General features: G+C 47.7%; 1 protein-coding gene across 5 annotated transcripts in view; it reads right to left on the bottom strand.

The window, feature by feature from the left end:
- Window positions 1-15567, bottom strand: part of CAMK1D (calcium/calmodulin dependent protein kinase ID) — a 456826-nt gene that overhangs the window by 440623 nt on the left and 636 nt on the right. Inside the window, exon 1 of one of the 5 annotated variants that reach the window (XM_054258456.2) lies at window positions 1-15567. This exon is cut by the window's left edge and continues 60332 nt beyond it. The exons of the other annotated variants lie outside the window; for them this stretch is intronic. The gene's annotated coding sequence lies outside the window, so the exon portion shown is untranslated. 5 annotated transcript variants of the gene reach the window in all.

Genomic DNA, 15567 nt, shown 5'->3' with positions numbered 1-15567 from the left:
CTCAGCTCACTGGAACCCTGGACTCCCGGGTTCAAGAAATTCTCCCGCCTCAGACTCCCAAGTAGCTGGGATTACAGGCATGTGCTACCAGGCCCGGCTAATTTTTTTGTATTTTTAGTAGAGATAGGGTTTCACTATGTTGGCCAGGCTGGTCTCAAACTCCTGGCCTCAAGTGATCCGCCCACTTCGGCCTCCCAAAGTGTTAAAATTACAGGCATGAGCCACCACGCCTGGCCTAACAGCTGATTCTTACTGTCTTCCCTAGGTTTTTCCATATTTTTCAAATTCTCTGCAAGGATAACATGTTGCTGTTCTAAGTTTCTTTTAAATTTTTCTTAAGGCACCAATCCCTTAAAAACCAAAAATGAAAACAATGTAACAACACTCAAATAGAGCCAGAGAAAACAGACTGTGAAACTTTGGGGTTTGTGTTGATAAGTTTCAGGTTCAAGGTCAACATCTGAGCCAAGGTCCACAGGAAGCCTGCCCAAAAGATAACAACTAGGTTTCAAGAGGTGAATGTGACACTGACGGTGAGGAAAAGGAAACCCTTTTTTTCTTTTCTTTGAGACAGAGGCTCGCTCTGTTGCCCAGACTGGAGTGCAATGGCACAATCTCGACTCACTGCAACCTCCGGCTCCTGGGTTCCAGCAATTCTCCCACCTCGGCCTCCCGAGTAGCTGGGACTACAGGCATGTGCCACCACGCCTGGCTAATTTTTTATAGTTTTCAGCAGAGACGGGGTTTCACCCATGTTGGCCAGGCTGGTCTCGAACTCCTGACTTCAAGTGATCCACCCACCTCTGCCTCCCAAAGTGCTAGAATTACAGGCATGAGGCACTACACTCGGCCAAGAAGGAAGCATTTTTAAAGCTATAATCTTCATAACATCATAATTCCTCCTGTGTCTATTAACATTAGGCCTTTAATATATGCCAAGCATCACACATTCCTTATCACTTATAAAAAGTCTAGAAGGTAAGCAAGTGTCATTAACCTCATTTGACACACAAGGTCATCAAGACTCGGAGAGGACAGGCCTGGTGCAGTGGCTCACGCCTGTAATCCCAGCACTTTGGGAGGCTGAGGTAAATCGATGATTTGAGGTCAGGAGTTCAAGAATAGCTTGGCCAACATAGTGAAACCCCAGCTCTACTGAAAATACAAAATCAGCCAGGTGTGATGGTGTATACCTGTAATCCCAGCTACTCAGGAGGCTGAGGCAGGAGAATCACTTGAACCTGGGAGGCAGAGGGTACAGTGAGTCATGATTGTGCCACTGCACTCCAGCCTGGGTGACAGAGCAAGACTCAGTCTCAAAAAAAAAAAAAAAAAAGACCAAGTGAGGATAAAACCAAGATTCCACAGTTTGTTTTTTGTTTTGAGACAGAGTTTCACTCTTGTTGCCCAGGTTGGAGTGCAATGGCGTGATCTCAGCTCACTGCAACCTCCGCCTCCCAGGTGCAAGTGATTCTCCTGCTTTAGCCTCCCAAGTAGCTGGGATCACAGGTGTGCGCCACCACACCCGGCTAATTTTTGTATTTTTAGTAAAGATGGAGTATCACCATGTTGGCCAGGCTGTTCTCGACCTCCTGACCTCAGATGATCCACACGCCTCGGCCTCCCAAAGTGCTAGGATTACAGGCATGAGCCACCATGCCCGGCCCATTCCACAGTTCTTAAATGGCAGAGCTGGGACTCAAGCCCAGACCTCCTGACCTCTGCTTCCTTCAGAAGGATGCCACAGCCACCTCCCAGGGACTCCCAAGAGTCTGCCTAAGTCGGGAATTTTGCAAGTAGGTTGTTAAACCATAGGGAGCTTCGAATCCTACCAGATGGGAGTATTTACACCATGGAAATTAGCAAATGCTACAAATCAGAACTTCCCTCCCACCAAGACCAGTTTATTAGCCCACAGCTGACTCCAATGGCTCCTTCCCATACCATAACACATACATGCACAGAGGGAGAGATTTGGCTTTCTTTAAAATATCAGTCAGACGTCTCTATCCATTGACTCCACTAACCAGCTTGATGTTAGCAGCCTGATAAAAAGAGAATGATGGCCGGGTGCGGTGGCTCACACTTGTAATCCCAGCACTTTGGAAGGCCAAGGTAGGCAGATCACCTGAGGTCAGGAGTTCAAAACCAGCCTGACCAACATGGTGAAACCCCGTTTCTACTAAAAATACAAAAAATTAGCCAGGTGTGATGGTGCATGCCTGTAATCCCAGCTACTCGGGAGGCTGAGGCAAGAGAATCGCTCAAACCCAGAAGATGGAGGTTGCGGTGAGTCGAGATCGTGCCACTGCACTCCAGCCTAAGCAACAGAGCAAGACTCCATCTCAAAAAAAAAAGAGAATGAGCACCAGAGCCAGGAGACTCCTAACTTTCCACATGCTCCTTAGCAACCTCTTCACCTGAGTCATTTTACCCTTCTGACTCTCCATGTCCTTATCTGTTAAATGAGGTCAGGAACTGCTGCTCGCTCACCAAGAGTCAGAAGGAATCACGGATGCCAAAACCACATTGCAAACTGCAAAACATCAAGCAGCTGTAGAAAACAGTATGGCAGTTCCTCAAAAAATGAAATCTAGAATGGCCATCCAATCCAGCAATTCCACTTCTGGATATATACCCAAAAGAACTGCAGGCAGGCACTCAGACACCTGCGCACCATGTTCACAGCAGTGCAATTCACCACAGCCAAGAGCTGGAAGCAACCTGTGTCCATTAACACACAAATGAATAACAAAAATTATGCGGGTGTGGTGACACACACCGTGATCCCAGCTACTGGGGAGGCTGAGGCAGGGGAATCGCTTGAACCTGGTAGGTGGAGGCTCCAGTGAGCCGAGATCATGCCACTGCACTCCAGCCTGGGCAACAGAGTGAAACTGTCTCAAAGAAAAATACTTGGCCGGGCGCGGTGGCTCAAGCCTGTAATCCCAGCACTTTGGGAGGCCAAGGCAGGTGGATCATGAGGTCAACAGATCGAGACCATCCTGGTCAACATGGTGAAACCCCATCTCTACTAAAAATACAAAAAATTAGCTGGACATGGTGGCGCGTGCCTGTAATCCCAGCTACTCAGGAGGCTGAGGCAGGAGAATTGCCTGAACCCAGGAGGCGGAGGTTGCGGTGAGCCGAGATCACACCATTGCACTCCAGCCTGGGTAACAAGAGCGAAACTCCATCTCAAAAACAAAAAAAAGAAAAATGCTTAGGGGAAAAAAATTGTGTCTGTACTGAACATATACAGCCTTTTTGTCAGTATTCTCGAAAGAATACAGTGTTCCAACTATGTACATAACATTTACATTATATCGGGTATGACAAGTAATCTAGAGATGATTTAAAGTACATGAGAGAGGAAGCCGAGGAGGGCAGATCATCAGAGGTCAGGAGTTCGAGACCAGCCTGGTCAAGGTGGTGAAACGCCACCTGTACTAAAAATATATAAATTGTCCAGGCATGGTGGTAGGTGCTGTAATCCCAGCTACTTGGGAGGTTGAGGCAGGAGAATCACTTAAACCTAGGAGCCAGAAGTTGCAGTGAGTCAAGATTGCACCACTACACTCCAGCCTGGCAACAGAGTGAGCCTCCTTCTCAAAAAAAAAAGTCAAATATGAAGTCTTATTATTATATTAAATACTATATCCATTTGTCAAAGAAGCTGAAAGGGCCACAGAAAGCCAACACTGTCCATCACGACTAGGGCCCCAAACTCCGTTTTTAACTGACCATGCTAACACACACCAAAAATCCAAGGAGCATAATTCTTGTACGTTATTGCCAAATGCTGGCTGTCCCCAATTCATATGCAAAGTACATCCCAAGACTGCCACTGAAAGCTTGTGGTTATTGCTGTTGTTGCTGTCTGAGGCACATGTTCTTACAGAAGTGGAATTTTTCAATGGTGACCTGGATCCTATTCCGACCTAAAGACGCCTGGGTGTCAGACGCCTGGGTGTCGCAGAGCTGTTACGGTCTCTGAACTCCTGCCCTGGCCCTGGAGGAAGAAGGAAAGATGGGAGAGGCAACAACACAGCAGCCTCCCTTTCCAGAGCCCAGGACATTTTAGGGCCCAATTTTGCAACAGTTGATGTAGGTTGGTTTGAGAGTCCTTTTCCCAGAGCCCCAGTGCATCATTCCCACTGGCCTCACTCAGCCCTAACTCCTCACTTTGCCACCGATTTGAGCCTCCCAGGAATGAAAGTACTTCTTCTCCCTTTTGCCTCCCATTCAAATGCTAATTAAGCCTTGAGAAAATGTTCTTTCCTTAAAATCACTTACATCGTAAATGACTGGCAGCCTCTCAACCTATTTCGAGGTATTTATATCTTGTCAAGTTTTAAGGCAAGTTTGAAGCAGTCTTTTCTCAAGGTTAAGGAAGTATCAGCTCATAAATGGGAGGACACTTAGGGGCGGGGGACACTGGCCTGCCAGCCGCTCCACGATACCTCCTGGCTTTGTCCGACTTCTCTTTCCCCATCCACACTTCTTCCAAAGCTGCACAGGTTTAGGGTTTTTCTTTTTCACAACACTTTGGGCCTTGTACCAGGGGACAGGGTTGTGTTGGGGAGGCGGGCGGGACTGTCACTTGAACATCAGAAACTGTCTGAGGTTTTATTTAATACGATACCTTTAGGATTCCATTTATGGCACCAAATCCAATTTATTGTAAAACCAATTTCAGTGATCTGTGCTGTGGTCATGAAAGACAGAGACAGGTCCTCTCAACAACTAGAAATATTGACTACTTTCAGTTGGAGGAGCTTTTTCTTCCTCTGCTCAGCCTGTGATAGAAGCACCAATAAATCATGACCCTGGATATTGTGTGACTGCAAAGGAACTGAAATGGACAGGTCAAGAGAAGGAATCATGCCCGATTTGGAAATTCACTCCCTACATGTTATGCTAACATCCTGTGACCTGGGACATTGAAAGCTTTTGAGATCTTCTCCCACCTCCCATGCAAAAATCCCCCAGAAGGATATTTTAAATAAATACATGTTCTTACATGGTATATACATATGCATGCTGCCATTTTTAAATACTCTAGCATTAAAATAAATTCAGTATCTATAGGTTTTAAACTACGAAACTCCATGATGGTTCACACTGTAAGGAAGTTACTTGAGTCCTCAAATCAACACGAGTTTCAGTAAGAAACAAAGCAGAAAGACTGAAGCAGTTTCCCAAGAAAAGCACATCGAATCAAAGAAAAGCCACAGTCTGCCTGCAGACCTCCACACATTGAGAAGGCACTGTTGCCCAGGCTGATGGAGAGGGGGACAGATGTTCTAAAACCAGCTAAGGGTGCAGGGAGAGGTGCAGAGGAAAAAATGAGGAGGAGCTAACCAGAGGGAGGGCTGAGCCTGGGACACACAGCTAACTAGGTCAGTCCAGCGCCAAAGCTGGGCCAGAGGATGTTTCAGGGAGAGTCTTTTGCTTAATGCTAGCATTACATGAACTAATCACCCCTGTTGGGAGCAAATGTTGAATGGCTCAGCATGCCTTCCAAATCTGTGCAAATGGCCTCTGAAGAGCAGGGACAAATGAGAGAGAGCGGGCATTTACCGTGCACACACCCACATGACACGCGCTGCTCTCAGTGGTTCGCACGCACCCTCGTTTCATCTTCACCACAAGCCTCACATTAGGTCCGAGTGTTATCCTGTTTTACAGATGAGGACGTGAGGCTCAGACTGGTAAAATAATTGGCCCAAAGCCATACAGCTAGGAAGCTGTGGACCCAGGATTTCCACCCATATCTGTGTAACTTCCCAGTCTATGTTCTTAGCTACTCACTGTACCAGGAAGAACAGCTGTGGACTGTTCTTCCCTGGCTGATTGAAGAACTGTTTATGGTTTCTTAAATCAGTTTCGGGCAAGGTTAAATATGCACCATCATGCCTATGTGCATCAAGAGCTTCCAAAAATCAATTTCCAACAGATACTGACATGTTCTTCCCCACTGGAACTGGCCCCAAATGTCCAAGCAAAGTCAACCTTGGCTGCTGGAGGCAACTACCGCTTGATGACAGTTACCATACATTCAACCCCAGTTATGTGCCAGGTACCTCACACATGTCACTGAATCCTTATAACAATCCCGCGAGGCAGCAACTCCTGTCTCCCTCTTAAACTCAGAGAGATTAAGGAGTCTATCCAGAGGCATTCAGCTATGAATGCTTGTACCAGAACGATCTTTCAGTCACGTTATATTGCCTCCCCTACCTGGCCTCAGCAAATATACCCTATGAAAGGCTTACCCTCAAGGTTTAGTGTTAACCAGGAGACAGAATCCCCCATGTCTTTCTTTTTTTTTTTTTGAGACAGTCTCACTCTGTTGCCCAGGCTGAAGTGCAGTGGTACAATCTCAGCTCACTGCAACTTCCATCTCCCAGGTTCAAGTGTTTCTCATGTCTCAACCTCCCAAGTAGCTGGGATTAGAGGCATGCACCACATGCCAGCTAATTTTTGAGTAAAGACAGAGTTTTACCATATTGGCCAGGCTGGTCTTGAACTCCTGAACTCAGGTGACCTAACTGCCTCAGCTTCCCAAAGTGCTGGGATTACAGGCATGAGCCAGCACTCCAGGCTGGAAACTCTCCATTTCTAAGTCCTGCGAAAGATTTGGAAAAACTGCACAAGACATGGAGAACAGATAGCTGAAGGTATAAAATGAACTTGACCTATGGCGTGTATTAGGAAGTTACCTTTGATCTAACTGGAGCCTGAATGATCAATACACTGCATAATAAGTGAAAAAAAAAAAAAAGAAAAGAAAAGAAAATCAAGTGAAATCTAATTAAAACAAAAAAAAACTAGCCCAAAGAAGAGATCTCCCTTATCACAGAAGGCCAAAGGGGCATAGGTAACATAAACTGAGATCAGGCTGGAATCTTTCCCAAAGTCCAAGTGTCCTCCTGGACTAAATAAGCATAGAATTGGCCATTTTGCATCAGTGGACCTTGGGTCCACTGACTCGGGCACCAGGCTTCACGGTGGCCACCTGTAAACAGGTCCTTCATTAATTAAAGAAACATAATGGCCGAGCGCAGTGGCTCATGCCTATAATCCCAGCACTTTGTGAGGCCGAGGGGAGCGGATCACTTGGCATGAGGCATTTAAGACCAGCCTGGGCAACATGGTGAAATATCATCTCTACCAAAATTACAAAAATTAGTCAGGCATGGTGGCATGTGCCTTTAATCCCACCTACTTGGGAGGCTGAGGCAGGAGAATCGCCTGAACCCGGGAGGCGGAGGTTGCAGTGAGCTGAGATCGCACCACCGCACTCCAGGCTGGGTGACAGAGTGAGACTCTGTCTCCAAAAAAAAAAGAAAGAAAGAAACATATCCCCGGTGGGCCAGTTGACCAGTAATGTGACAAATCTCCACTGGACCAATGCCTAAGCCCTTCCAGAGGAGAGAGAAGGAGAGGCAGGAGGACAGAGATTGAAGGGGATTTAAGGAGATTTATTTGGGGAAAGGAAAGATTAAAGAGATTTACAGAGACCCAGCCAAAGAAAAACTCAACGAGTTAACCCCTGAAATCCTCCCGAGAGCACACAAATGTCCACCTGGCATCAGCCAAAACTAATTACTGTCCATTCAGTTGCCAAATTTGAACCAGAAATATGTACTTGAGACACAGTCGTCATTAGCTTCTCTGGGAACAAGCTCCAACCAGAACTCCCATTTCCAAGTCTCACTTTACTAATCAATAAGGACACTGAAGTTTGTTCTCTTTATTTTATTTATTAATTTTTTTTTAGAGCTGAAATCTTACTCTGTCACCCAGTCTGGAGTGCAATGGCGTGATCTCAGCTCACTGCAACCTCCGCCTCCAGGGTTCAAGCAATTCTCCTGCCTCAGCCTCCCGGGTAGCTGGGACTACAGTGCACAGCACCATGCCTGGCTAATTTTTTGCATTTTTAGTAGAGACAGGGGTTTCACCATGTTGGCCAGGCTGGTCTCGAACTCCTGACTTCAAATGATGGGCCCGCCTCAGCCTCCCAAAATGCTGGCATTCCAGGTGTGAGCCACGGCGCCCAGCCTGTTGTCTTTTTCAATCAAGAAAAACTTTTAGAACAGGCACGTTGGCTCATGCCTGGAATCCCAGAACTTAGGACGGCTGAGGCAGGTGGATCGCTTGACCCCAGGGGTTTGAGACCAGCCTGGGCAACACAGTGTGACCCCCATCTCTACAAAAAATAAACAAAATTAGGCATGGTGGTGTGAGCCTGTAGTCACAGCTACTCAGGAGCCTGAGGTGGGAGGATTCGACTTCAAGGCAGCAGTAAGTTATGATGACACCACTACCTACAGCCTGAGTGACAGAGCAAGACCTGGTTTCAAAACAAAAAACAAAAAAATATATCTAAAACATCCTGTCAACGAAAAGGAGTAGTCAGAGTTCTCATGTTTATTGTATTTCCCACCAAAAATGCTCAGGCTTTAAATTGCCAAATCAAGTTGGACAGAGGTTAAAGGCCCACCTGTCAAAGTGATCCAGCTCTTTCTATTGATGATTCTAAAGGCACAAAACAGCACTTACGCAGTGTTAAACAGCTCTTTTCGCTGTTAACATTTCCAGCCTAGCACAGGCGTTTCCCACTGTGACAGAAGAGGAGGCACCTCAAAGTCCCTCCCAGAATTTCACCTTCAAACTCAGAAATCCCTCCCCAGGGGAGCCCAGAAGCCCAAGGCTGTGAGCTCGCCCTGTATTTCCAGAGCCTCCCTGCACATGGGCAGCCCCAGTGTGCAGACAGAGCAGGTGCTCTGAAAACTCTCGGGGATACTGAACAAAAGCACCAAATGAACCCTTCTTCCAACCCCAGGTCCCTGGAGAATCTCACACCAGTCCACCAGCAATTCCCACCAGCTCTACCTTTAAAACACATCCAGAATCTGGCCGGGCGTGGTGGCTCACACTTGTAATCCCAGCAATTTGGGAGGCCGAGGCAGGCAGATCACGAGGTCAGGAGATCGAGACCATACTGGCCAACATGGTAAAACCCCATCTACAAATTAGGTGGGCGTGGTCGGGCACGCCTGTAATTCCAGCTACTCAGGAGGCTGAGGCAGGAGAATCACTTGAACCCGGGAGGCGGAGACTGCAGTGAACCAAGATCATGCCCCTGAACTCCAGCCTGGGTGACAGAGTGAGACTTCATCTCAAAAACAAAACAAAAAACACACATCCAGAATCCAACCACTTCTCATCACCTCCATGGCTGCTTCCCAATTCTAAACCCCATTACCCCTCAGCTGGGTCACTTTAGGAGCCTAACTGATCTCTGCATTTCTGTCCCTGAACCCCAACCATCTGCTGCCAGCACAGCCACCCCAGGATCATGAAAAGCGAAAGTCAGATCAAGTTACTTCTGTGCTCAAAACCTTCCAAGGTTCCCCATTTCAGTTACAGCGAAAGGCAGAGTCTTCACTGCAGCCTAAGAGGCCCTTGCCAACCTGCCTGCTCCCTCCCCACGTCTGTCTCTCACCTTAGCTCCCCTTATCCTCCCCCTTGACCGGATGGCCTCCTAGAAGCCACTGGACCTCAAAAATGCCAGGCATGGCCAGTTATGGTGGCTCACACCTATAATCTCAGCATTTTGGGAGGCTAAGGTGGGAGGATAGCTTGACATCAGGAGTTCGAGACCAGCCTGGGCAACAAAGCAAGATCCCATCTCTACAAAAAGAAAAACTATCAGCCAGGTGTGGTGATGCATGCCTGCAATACCAGCTACTCAGGAGGCTGAGGCGGGACGATTGTTGTAACCCAGGACGTCAAGGCTGCAGTGAGCTAAGATCGTGCCACTGCACTCTGGCCTGATGACAGATCGAGACCCTGTCTCAAAAAAAAAAAAAAATTCCAGGCAGGCGCCCGCATCAGGCACTTGCCCTTGCTGCCACTTTTGACTAGAAGAGTCTATGTTCAGACAGCCCTTCCAGATCTGCATTCCAGCGTCACCTCAAGCTGCCATCGCCCCACCCCACACATCCCCTTTGGCTCTCAGTTCCTGCCTAACCTGCAGCTTCCAATGTGCTGTTCCTTTCCCTTCTTTGTCCCTTGTGATTTCTGTGGCTCTGGGAGAGCAGACATTCTCATCTGTTCACCATCGTCTCCTCGGTGCCTAGAATACAGCAGGTGTTCAACTGATGTCTTTAAATGTATGAGAGGCTGAATTTACACCACACCTCAAAACAAGAGGACTGGGAAATCCAAACGTCTAAGGAAGACTGCAGTGGAGATACCCTCGAGGAGAAGTCTAGGGCCTTCCCATCTCTCCTTTTCTCTCGGTAACGTTCTTCCAAATGCTTCTCATGAACTCTCAAATTCTGAGTAACCCCAGAAAAATGGCAGTGAAATCCATGAGCCAAGTATATGAACCATTGCAAGTGTCTGTGCGTTCTCTGCCCCACCACACACACGTACACACACACACACACACACACACACACCCCAAAAAAGAAAAGTTGAGTCTGTTTTCCATCTGGACTTTCAGACAAACCAATCATCTGTGTCCGTAATAGGTGTATTTAATGGGCAACTTCAGATTAAGAAGCGGAGTTTGAGATAAGGGAGAAAAGACGGTGCTTGACCCACAGAAGCTTCTATTTATACTCTTCCTAAAGCAGCAGGCAGCAGGCACTCATTTAATGAAAAAGGAGACACACAGCTATCGACATGAAGTGGAATCAGGGTGCTGGTCCCGAGCTCTCATTTTGCTACTAGTACAGTCACAAAAATGTCCCTCAGGGCCAAGTGCAATGGCCTGTACCTGTAATCCCAGCACTTTGGAAGGCTAAAGTGGGAGGATCACTTGAGGCCCCGAGTTTGAGACCAGCCTGAGCAATACAGCAAGACCCTGTCTCTACAGAAAATTAAAAAATTAGCAAGGCATGATGGCACACACCTGTAGTCCCAGCTACTTGGGAGGTTCAGGCAGGAGAATCACTTGAGCCCAGGAGTTTGGGGCTGCAGTAAGCTATGACTGCACTACTGTACTCCAGCCTGGGTGACAGAGCAAGGCTCTGTCCTGGAAAAAAAAAAAAAAAATTCCTCCAAACAGAATTGAGCTGCACCTAGCCACACAAAGAATGCCCCTAGGGAACAAAAGCAAGTGCCCTCCTTACACAGGGAGCCACAGAATCTTAGGGTTGCCAATTGAAAGTTGGGCTGGGCACAGTGGTTCACGCCTGTAATCCCAGCACTTTGGGAGGCCAAGGCAGGTGGATGACCTGAGGTCAGGAGTTCGAGACCAGCCTGACCAACATGGTGAAACCCGGTCTCTACTAAAAATACAAAAATTAAGCCAGGTGCAGTGGCTCAAGCTTGTAATCCCAGCACTGTAGGAGGCCAAGCTGGGCAGATCACAAGGTCAGAAGTTCGAGACCAGCCTAGCCAACATGGTGAAACCCCATCTCTACTAAAAATACAAAATTAGCCGGGTGGCACATGCCTGTAATCCCAGCTACTTGGGAGGCTGAGGCGCAAGAATCACTTGAACCCAGGAGGCGGAGGTTAGAGTGAGCCAAGATCACACCATTGCACTCCGGCCTGGGCTACAGAGTGAGACTGTCTCAAAAAAAAAATTAGCCAGCTACTCAGGAGGCTGAGGCAGGAGAATCACTTGAACCTGGGAGGTGAAGGTTATAGTGAGCCAAGATCATATCACTGCACTCCAGCCTGGGTGACATAGTGAGACTCCATCTCAAAAAAAAAAAAAAGAAAGAAATGATTTCATCTTCCCTGTTCCCCTCCCCGCAACCTGCCTTGATTTTATAGATGAAGAAACTGAGACAGGGCAAAGGCAATGTAGGTCAATGTCCAAGCAGCCCACAGGCCACAAAATGCCTCATGGCTGAGCCAGACCTGGAACCCAGTCTCAAATCCTCCACGGTCCCTTGTCCAGCCATCTACAGACAGGAATGACTTCAACTTCAAATGTGCAGTCTATATGAAAAACATGTATTCATACCCCGCGGAGATGAAGATACATTTTCTAGGGCATGTCATGTTCTGTCCTCGAGGGGAAATGAGGTTTGTTGGGAGACTCATTCTGTAATGTGCCGAGTACCCAGGCCTCCCCATTCACAGGCATTTCACAGCCTGGAAATTGAAGAAGTGACTTGGATGAGTCTGGGGTACTTCCTGGACACCACATCGAAGCTTTCTTCCCATCCATGTGCTTCTCCAAGTAGTATTTTAGGGGTTTTATTTTTTATTTTTATTTTTTTATTTTTTGCTTCAGAAATCAATGAAAGATAGCTACAATAGAGATGAACAAATCCACCAACAGAAATGTGTACCCCTCATAATCTGCCATTACGTAATATTTACTTGCTCTCATAGTGCACCAAGGGTCTGAAAACATGCTAACAAACAGTAATTCAGTCTCACCATCTTATTCAGAGATATGGGTATGTTCTGGGACTCCCTTTTACAGGAAGCTGAACTGAAGCGTACAGGTTGAAAGGTTTCTCCCTGAGACCTGACTCAGAGGTGCGTCAGACAACCCAGACCAAACCACAAAGCCCAGTCCTTTCTCTGCGTTGCTCTTTGCTTCCTCAATCTCATTTCCACCCCCCTGGGCCAACCTTCACTCCCATTTAGCCCCCCTCTAACCACACAGACCAAGGCTTGACCCTTTAGCTTCCAACAGTAAATGCTCTGCTCTGTGAGGCAAGACATGTAGATAAGGCAGCAGATATCAGATTACAAAGTCTGGCAAAGTGAGTGCACCTGCGGCCTTTACGATGCTTTATTTTAAACGCCTGTGAACACTGGGAGCTGACAGCCAAGCTTCTTACAGGGCTTTCCTGGCTTCCTATCTTAAAGATGTATGGTGACAGCAGGGCAAAAGTAGTGACTGGAACTGATGCATATTTTGGAAATGAATGCCAGTGGTTAATTGCTGGTGCCTTTCATTTGGGTTAGATTTCATTCAAAACAAGGGAAGCGCCCAGACTCGAAATCCACACTGTAGGGACCAGAAGTTACCTCCACATTAAGACTCAGGCCAGGGTCACTGGCCCAGGGTGGAGCAGGCATCTTGAAATGGGGACCACTTCTAGAAAGTCCACCAAGGCAAAATAATGGCAATCCAAAAGCTCTGAAATGCTTCCAAGTTTAGATAACATTATGCTATCACGATTGCCATCATTATGCTTTCTTATTTATTTATTTCATTTTAGTTTTTTGGGACTGAGTCTCACTCTGTTGCCTAGGCTGGAGAGCAGTGGCGCCATCTCAGCTCACTGAAACCTCCGCCTCCCGGTTTCAAGCGATTCTCCTGCCTCAGCCTCCCGAGTAGCTGGAATTATAAACACCACACCCGGCTAATTTTTGTATTGTTAGTAGCAACGGGGTTTCACCATGGTGGCCAGGCTGGTCTCCAACTCCTGACTTCAAGTGATCCGCCTGCCTCGGCCTCCCAAAGTGCTGGGATTACAGGTGTGAGCCCCCATGCCCCACCCATTATGTTTTCTTTACTTTAATATTAAAGTTCAATTTCCAAATACTAAAGTTAAGTCAAATTATCTACTAAGCATTTACCATTACAAAACATATAAAGTGTGTCAACCCTGTATTGATAATCAAAAGTTACCAGCTCTGCCATGTAATAGCTAGCTAAGGTTTGACAGCTCACATAATATCTCTGCCGCCTTAGTTTTCTCTTTTGCAAATTGGGTATAATGGTAAATACCTGCCTCATAGGTTACTCTGAGATTTAAATGAGTTAATACCCATAAGGCATGTAGAATAATACCTGGTCCTAGGTATAGATTTCAGAATATCACCTATGATTACCATGATTATTATGTGGAGTAAAAGCATCTTGATCATTGCACTGTTTCTCTTTCACTCTTCTAGGTCCCCTGCCGGCACTACAGTGGGAAGTTCCTTTGCAAAGAATTGCATCCCAGGCAGAAGGCAATGCTTTGGGACCCTAAGAGAGACCCATTCCCAAAGCGCACAGGGAACAAGGCTGGAGTCCAAGAAGCTGTTCTTCCAGAGCTGTCCTCTGGCACCAGAAGGCAAATCCCCATTTTTCCCCAAGGTGAAAACCACCCGCAATCATCTTCAAACAGGCTGGCCGAGCCTCAGCAGCCAGCCACTGCAGAGGTGCAGCTGCAGGCGTCAGTCAGGGGACAGTGCATCAGTCACCCAGAGGCTGGAAGCCAGTGTCGGGGGTTCAGTAGGGAACAAGGCATGAACAGGAAGGCACTCGTGGGTCCCCACGCTCTCACAGCCCCTCATCCTCATCGGCGGCCACAGCTCGGGGCCTGGATGACAGGAAAAGGCCACGCTTTCTTGTTACTCAGTAACTTGAGCATCTCAGAATCACAACCCCAAACCCGAATAAACCTCAGTGGCAATCTTCGAAAGTTTTGACCCAAACTAACCCTTACCTGGCTGCACTGAGAGGACACCCCAAATCCTTCTTTATTAAAAAGGTACGTCTTTTTTGTTTTCATTTCAACAAAGCTAGCAAAGAGGTGCCCACCCCGAAAGGCAGCAGCCACAGCAGGGAGACCCCACTCTAGTCCTCAGCTACACCTTTCTCGTGAATCACAAGCAGAGCTGGGAACGCCACCTTCACAACTTCCCTCCGGGGGACCCCCGCTGCAGATCTGTGTGGGGGTGAGGGAAAATAACTGAAGAGCAGCAAAGCCTGAGCCTGGAGGCGACAGCAATCTGGGTAATGTGGTGCTGGAAAAACAGACCAAGCACAAAAACAAGCACTCTGAAAAAAAGGAGGAAGGGAGGAGCACCCAGCAGCACGCTGATCTATCCCGTGAAATACCTCCACCTCTTCTTCCCAGCCTAACCAACACCTTCATGAACCTCTGCAAAATGTGCACTTCAGACTGCACATCCGTGCGTGAATACACATACACTGACAGATACCGATCCACAACAAACACTGATCGTATGAGGGAAGAAAATAATTTGAACTTCAGACTCATCCGGCAGGTCCTGGTTCTCTTTCACTATCAGCCTCCCCACCTATGCTGAGCTGCTCCAAAACAAAACAAACAAGACCCAACTCCTAGGCAGAAAGGAAACAGCAGTCGAGCTGAGCAGCACATGCTTGGAGCGTTCCTGCCATCGACTTCGGATTATTTCTGCTTCCTTGAGACGCAGCCATCAGCATGGGACTGAAAGCAGCCCAGAGAGCACCGCCCGCGCAGCGACGCGCACAACCCTCCCTTGGAGATGCGCTCCCCGGCTCGCGCGGCCGAGCCCACGAGAAATGCACAGACCCTCCCGGGAGGCTCTGCCCACGTGTGACCATGAGCCTTGCGAAGCCCTTCCCTTCCATCCTCGCGTGGCCACCCAAAGTCTTGCCTACACCTCGTACGTGCAGATGTCAATTCCATAGGAATACATGATGTGAGGACAGAAATGGGAATGACTGGAGACTGATCTTCTCGTGACCACGTCTCGCCAACACGGTGCGCCCAAGCACACCGCGAGTAAACGCACACAGCCGGTAAACAGCCATCCCCACCATGCTCAGCCCACAGTCACGCGTGGGGAAAAGAC

The sequence above is a fragment of the Callithrix jacchus genome, chromosome 7 (genome assembly GCF_049354715.1).
Source record: "Callithrix jacchus isolate 240 chromosome 7, calJac240_pri, whole genome shotgun sequence".
NCBI classification, from domain to species: domain Eukaryota; kingdom Metazoa; phylum Chordata; class Mammalia; order Primates; family Cebidae; genus Callithrix; species Callithrix jacchus.
The sequence above is the reverse complement of the archived record's forward strand: the minus strand, read 5'-3'. Positions and strand labels throughout refer to the sequence as shown.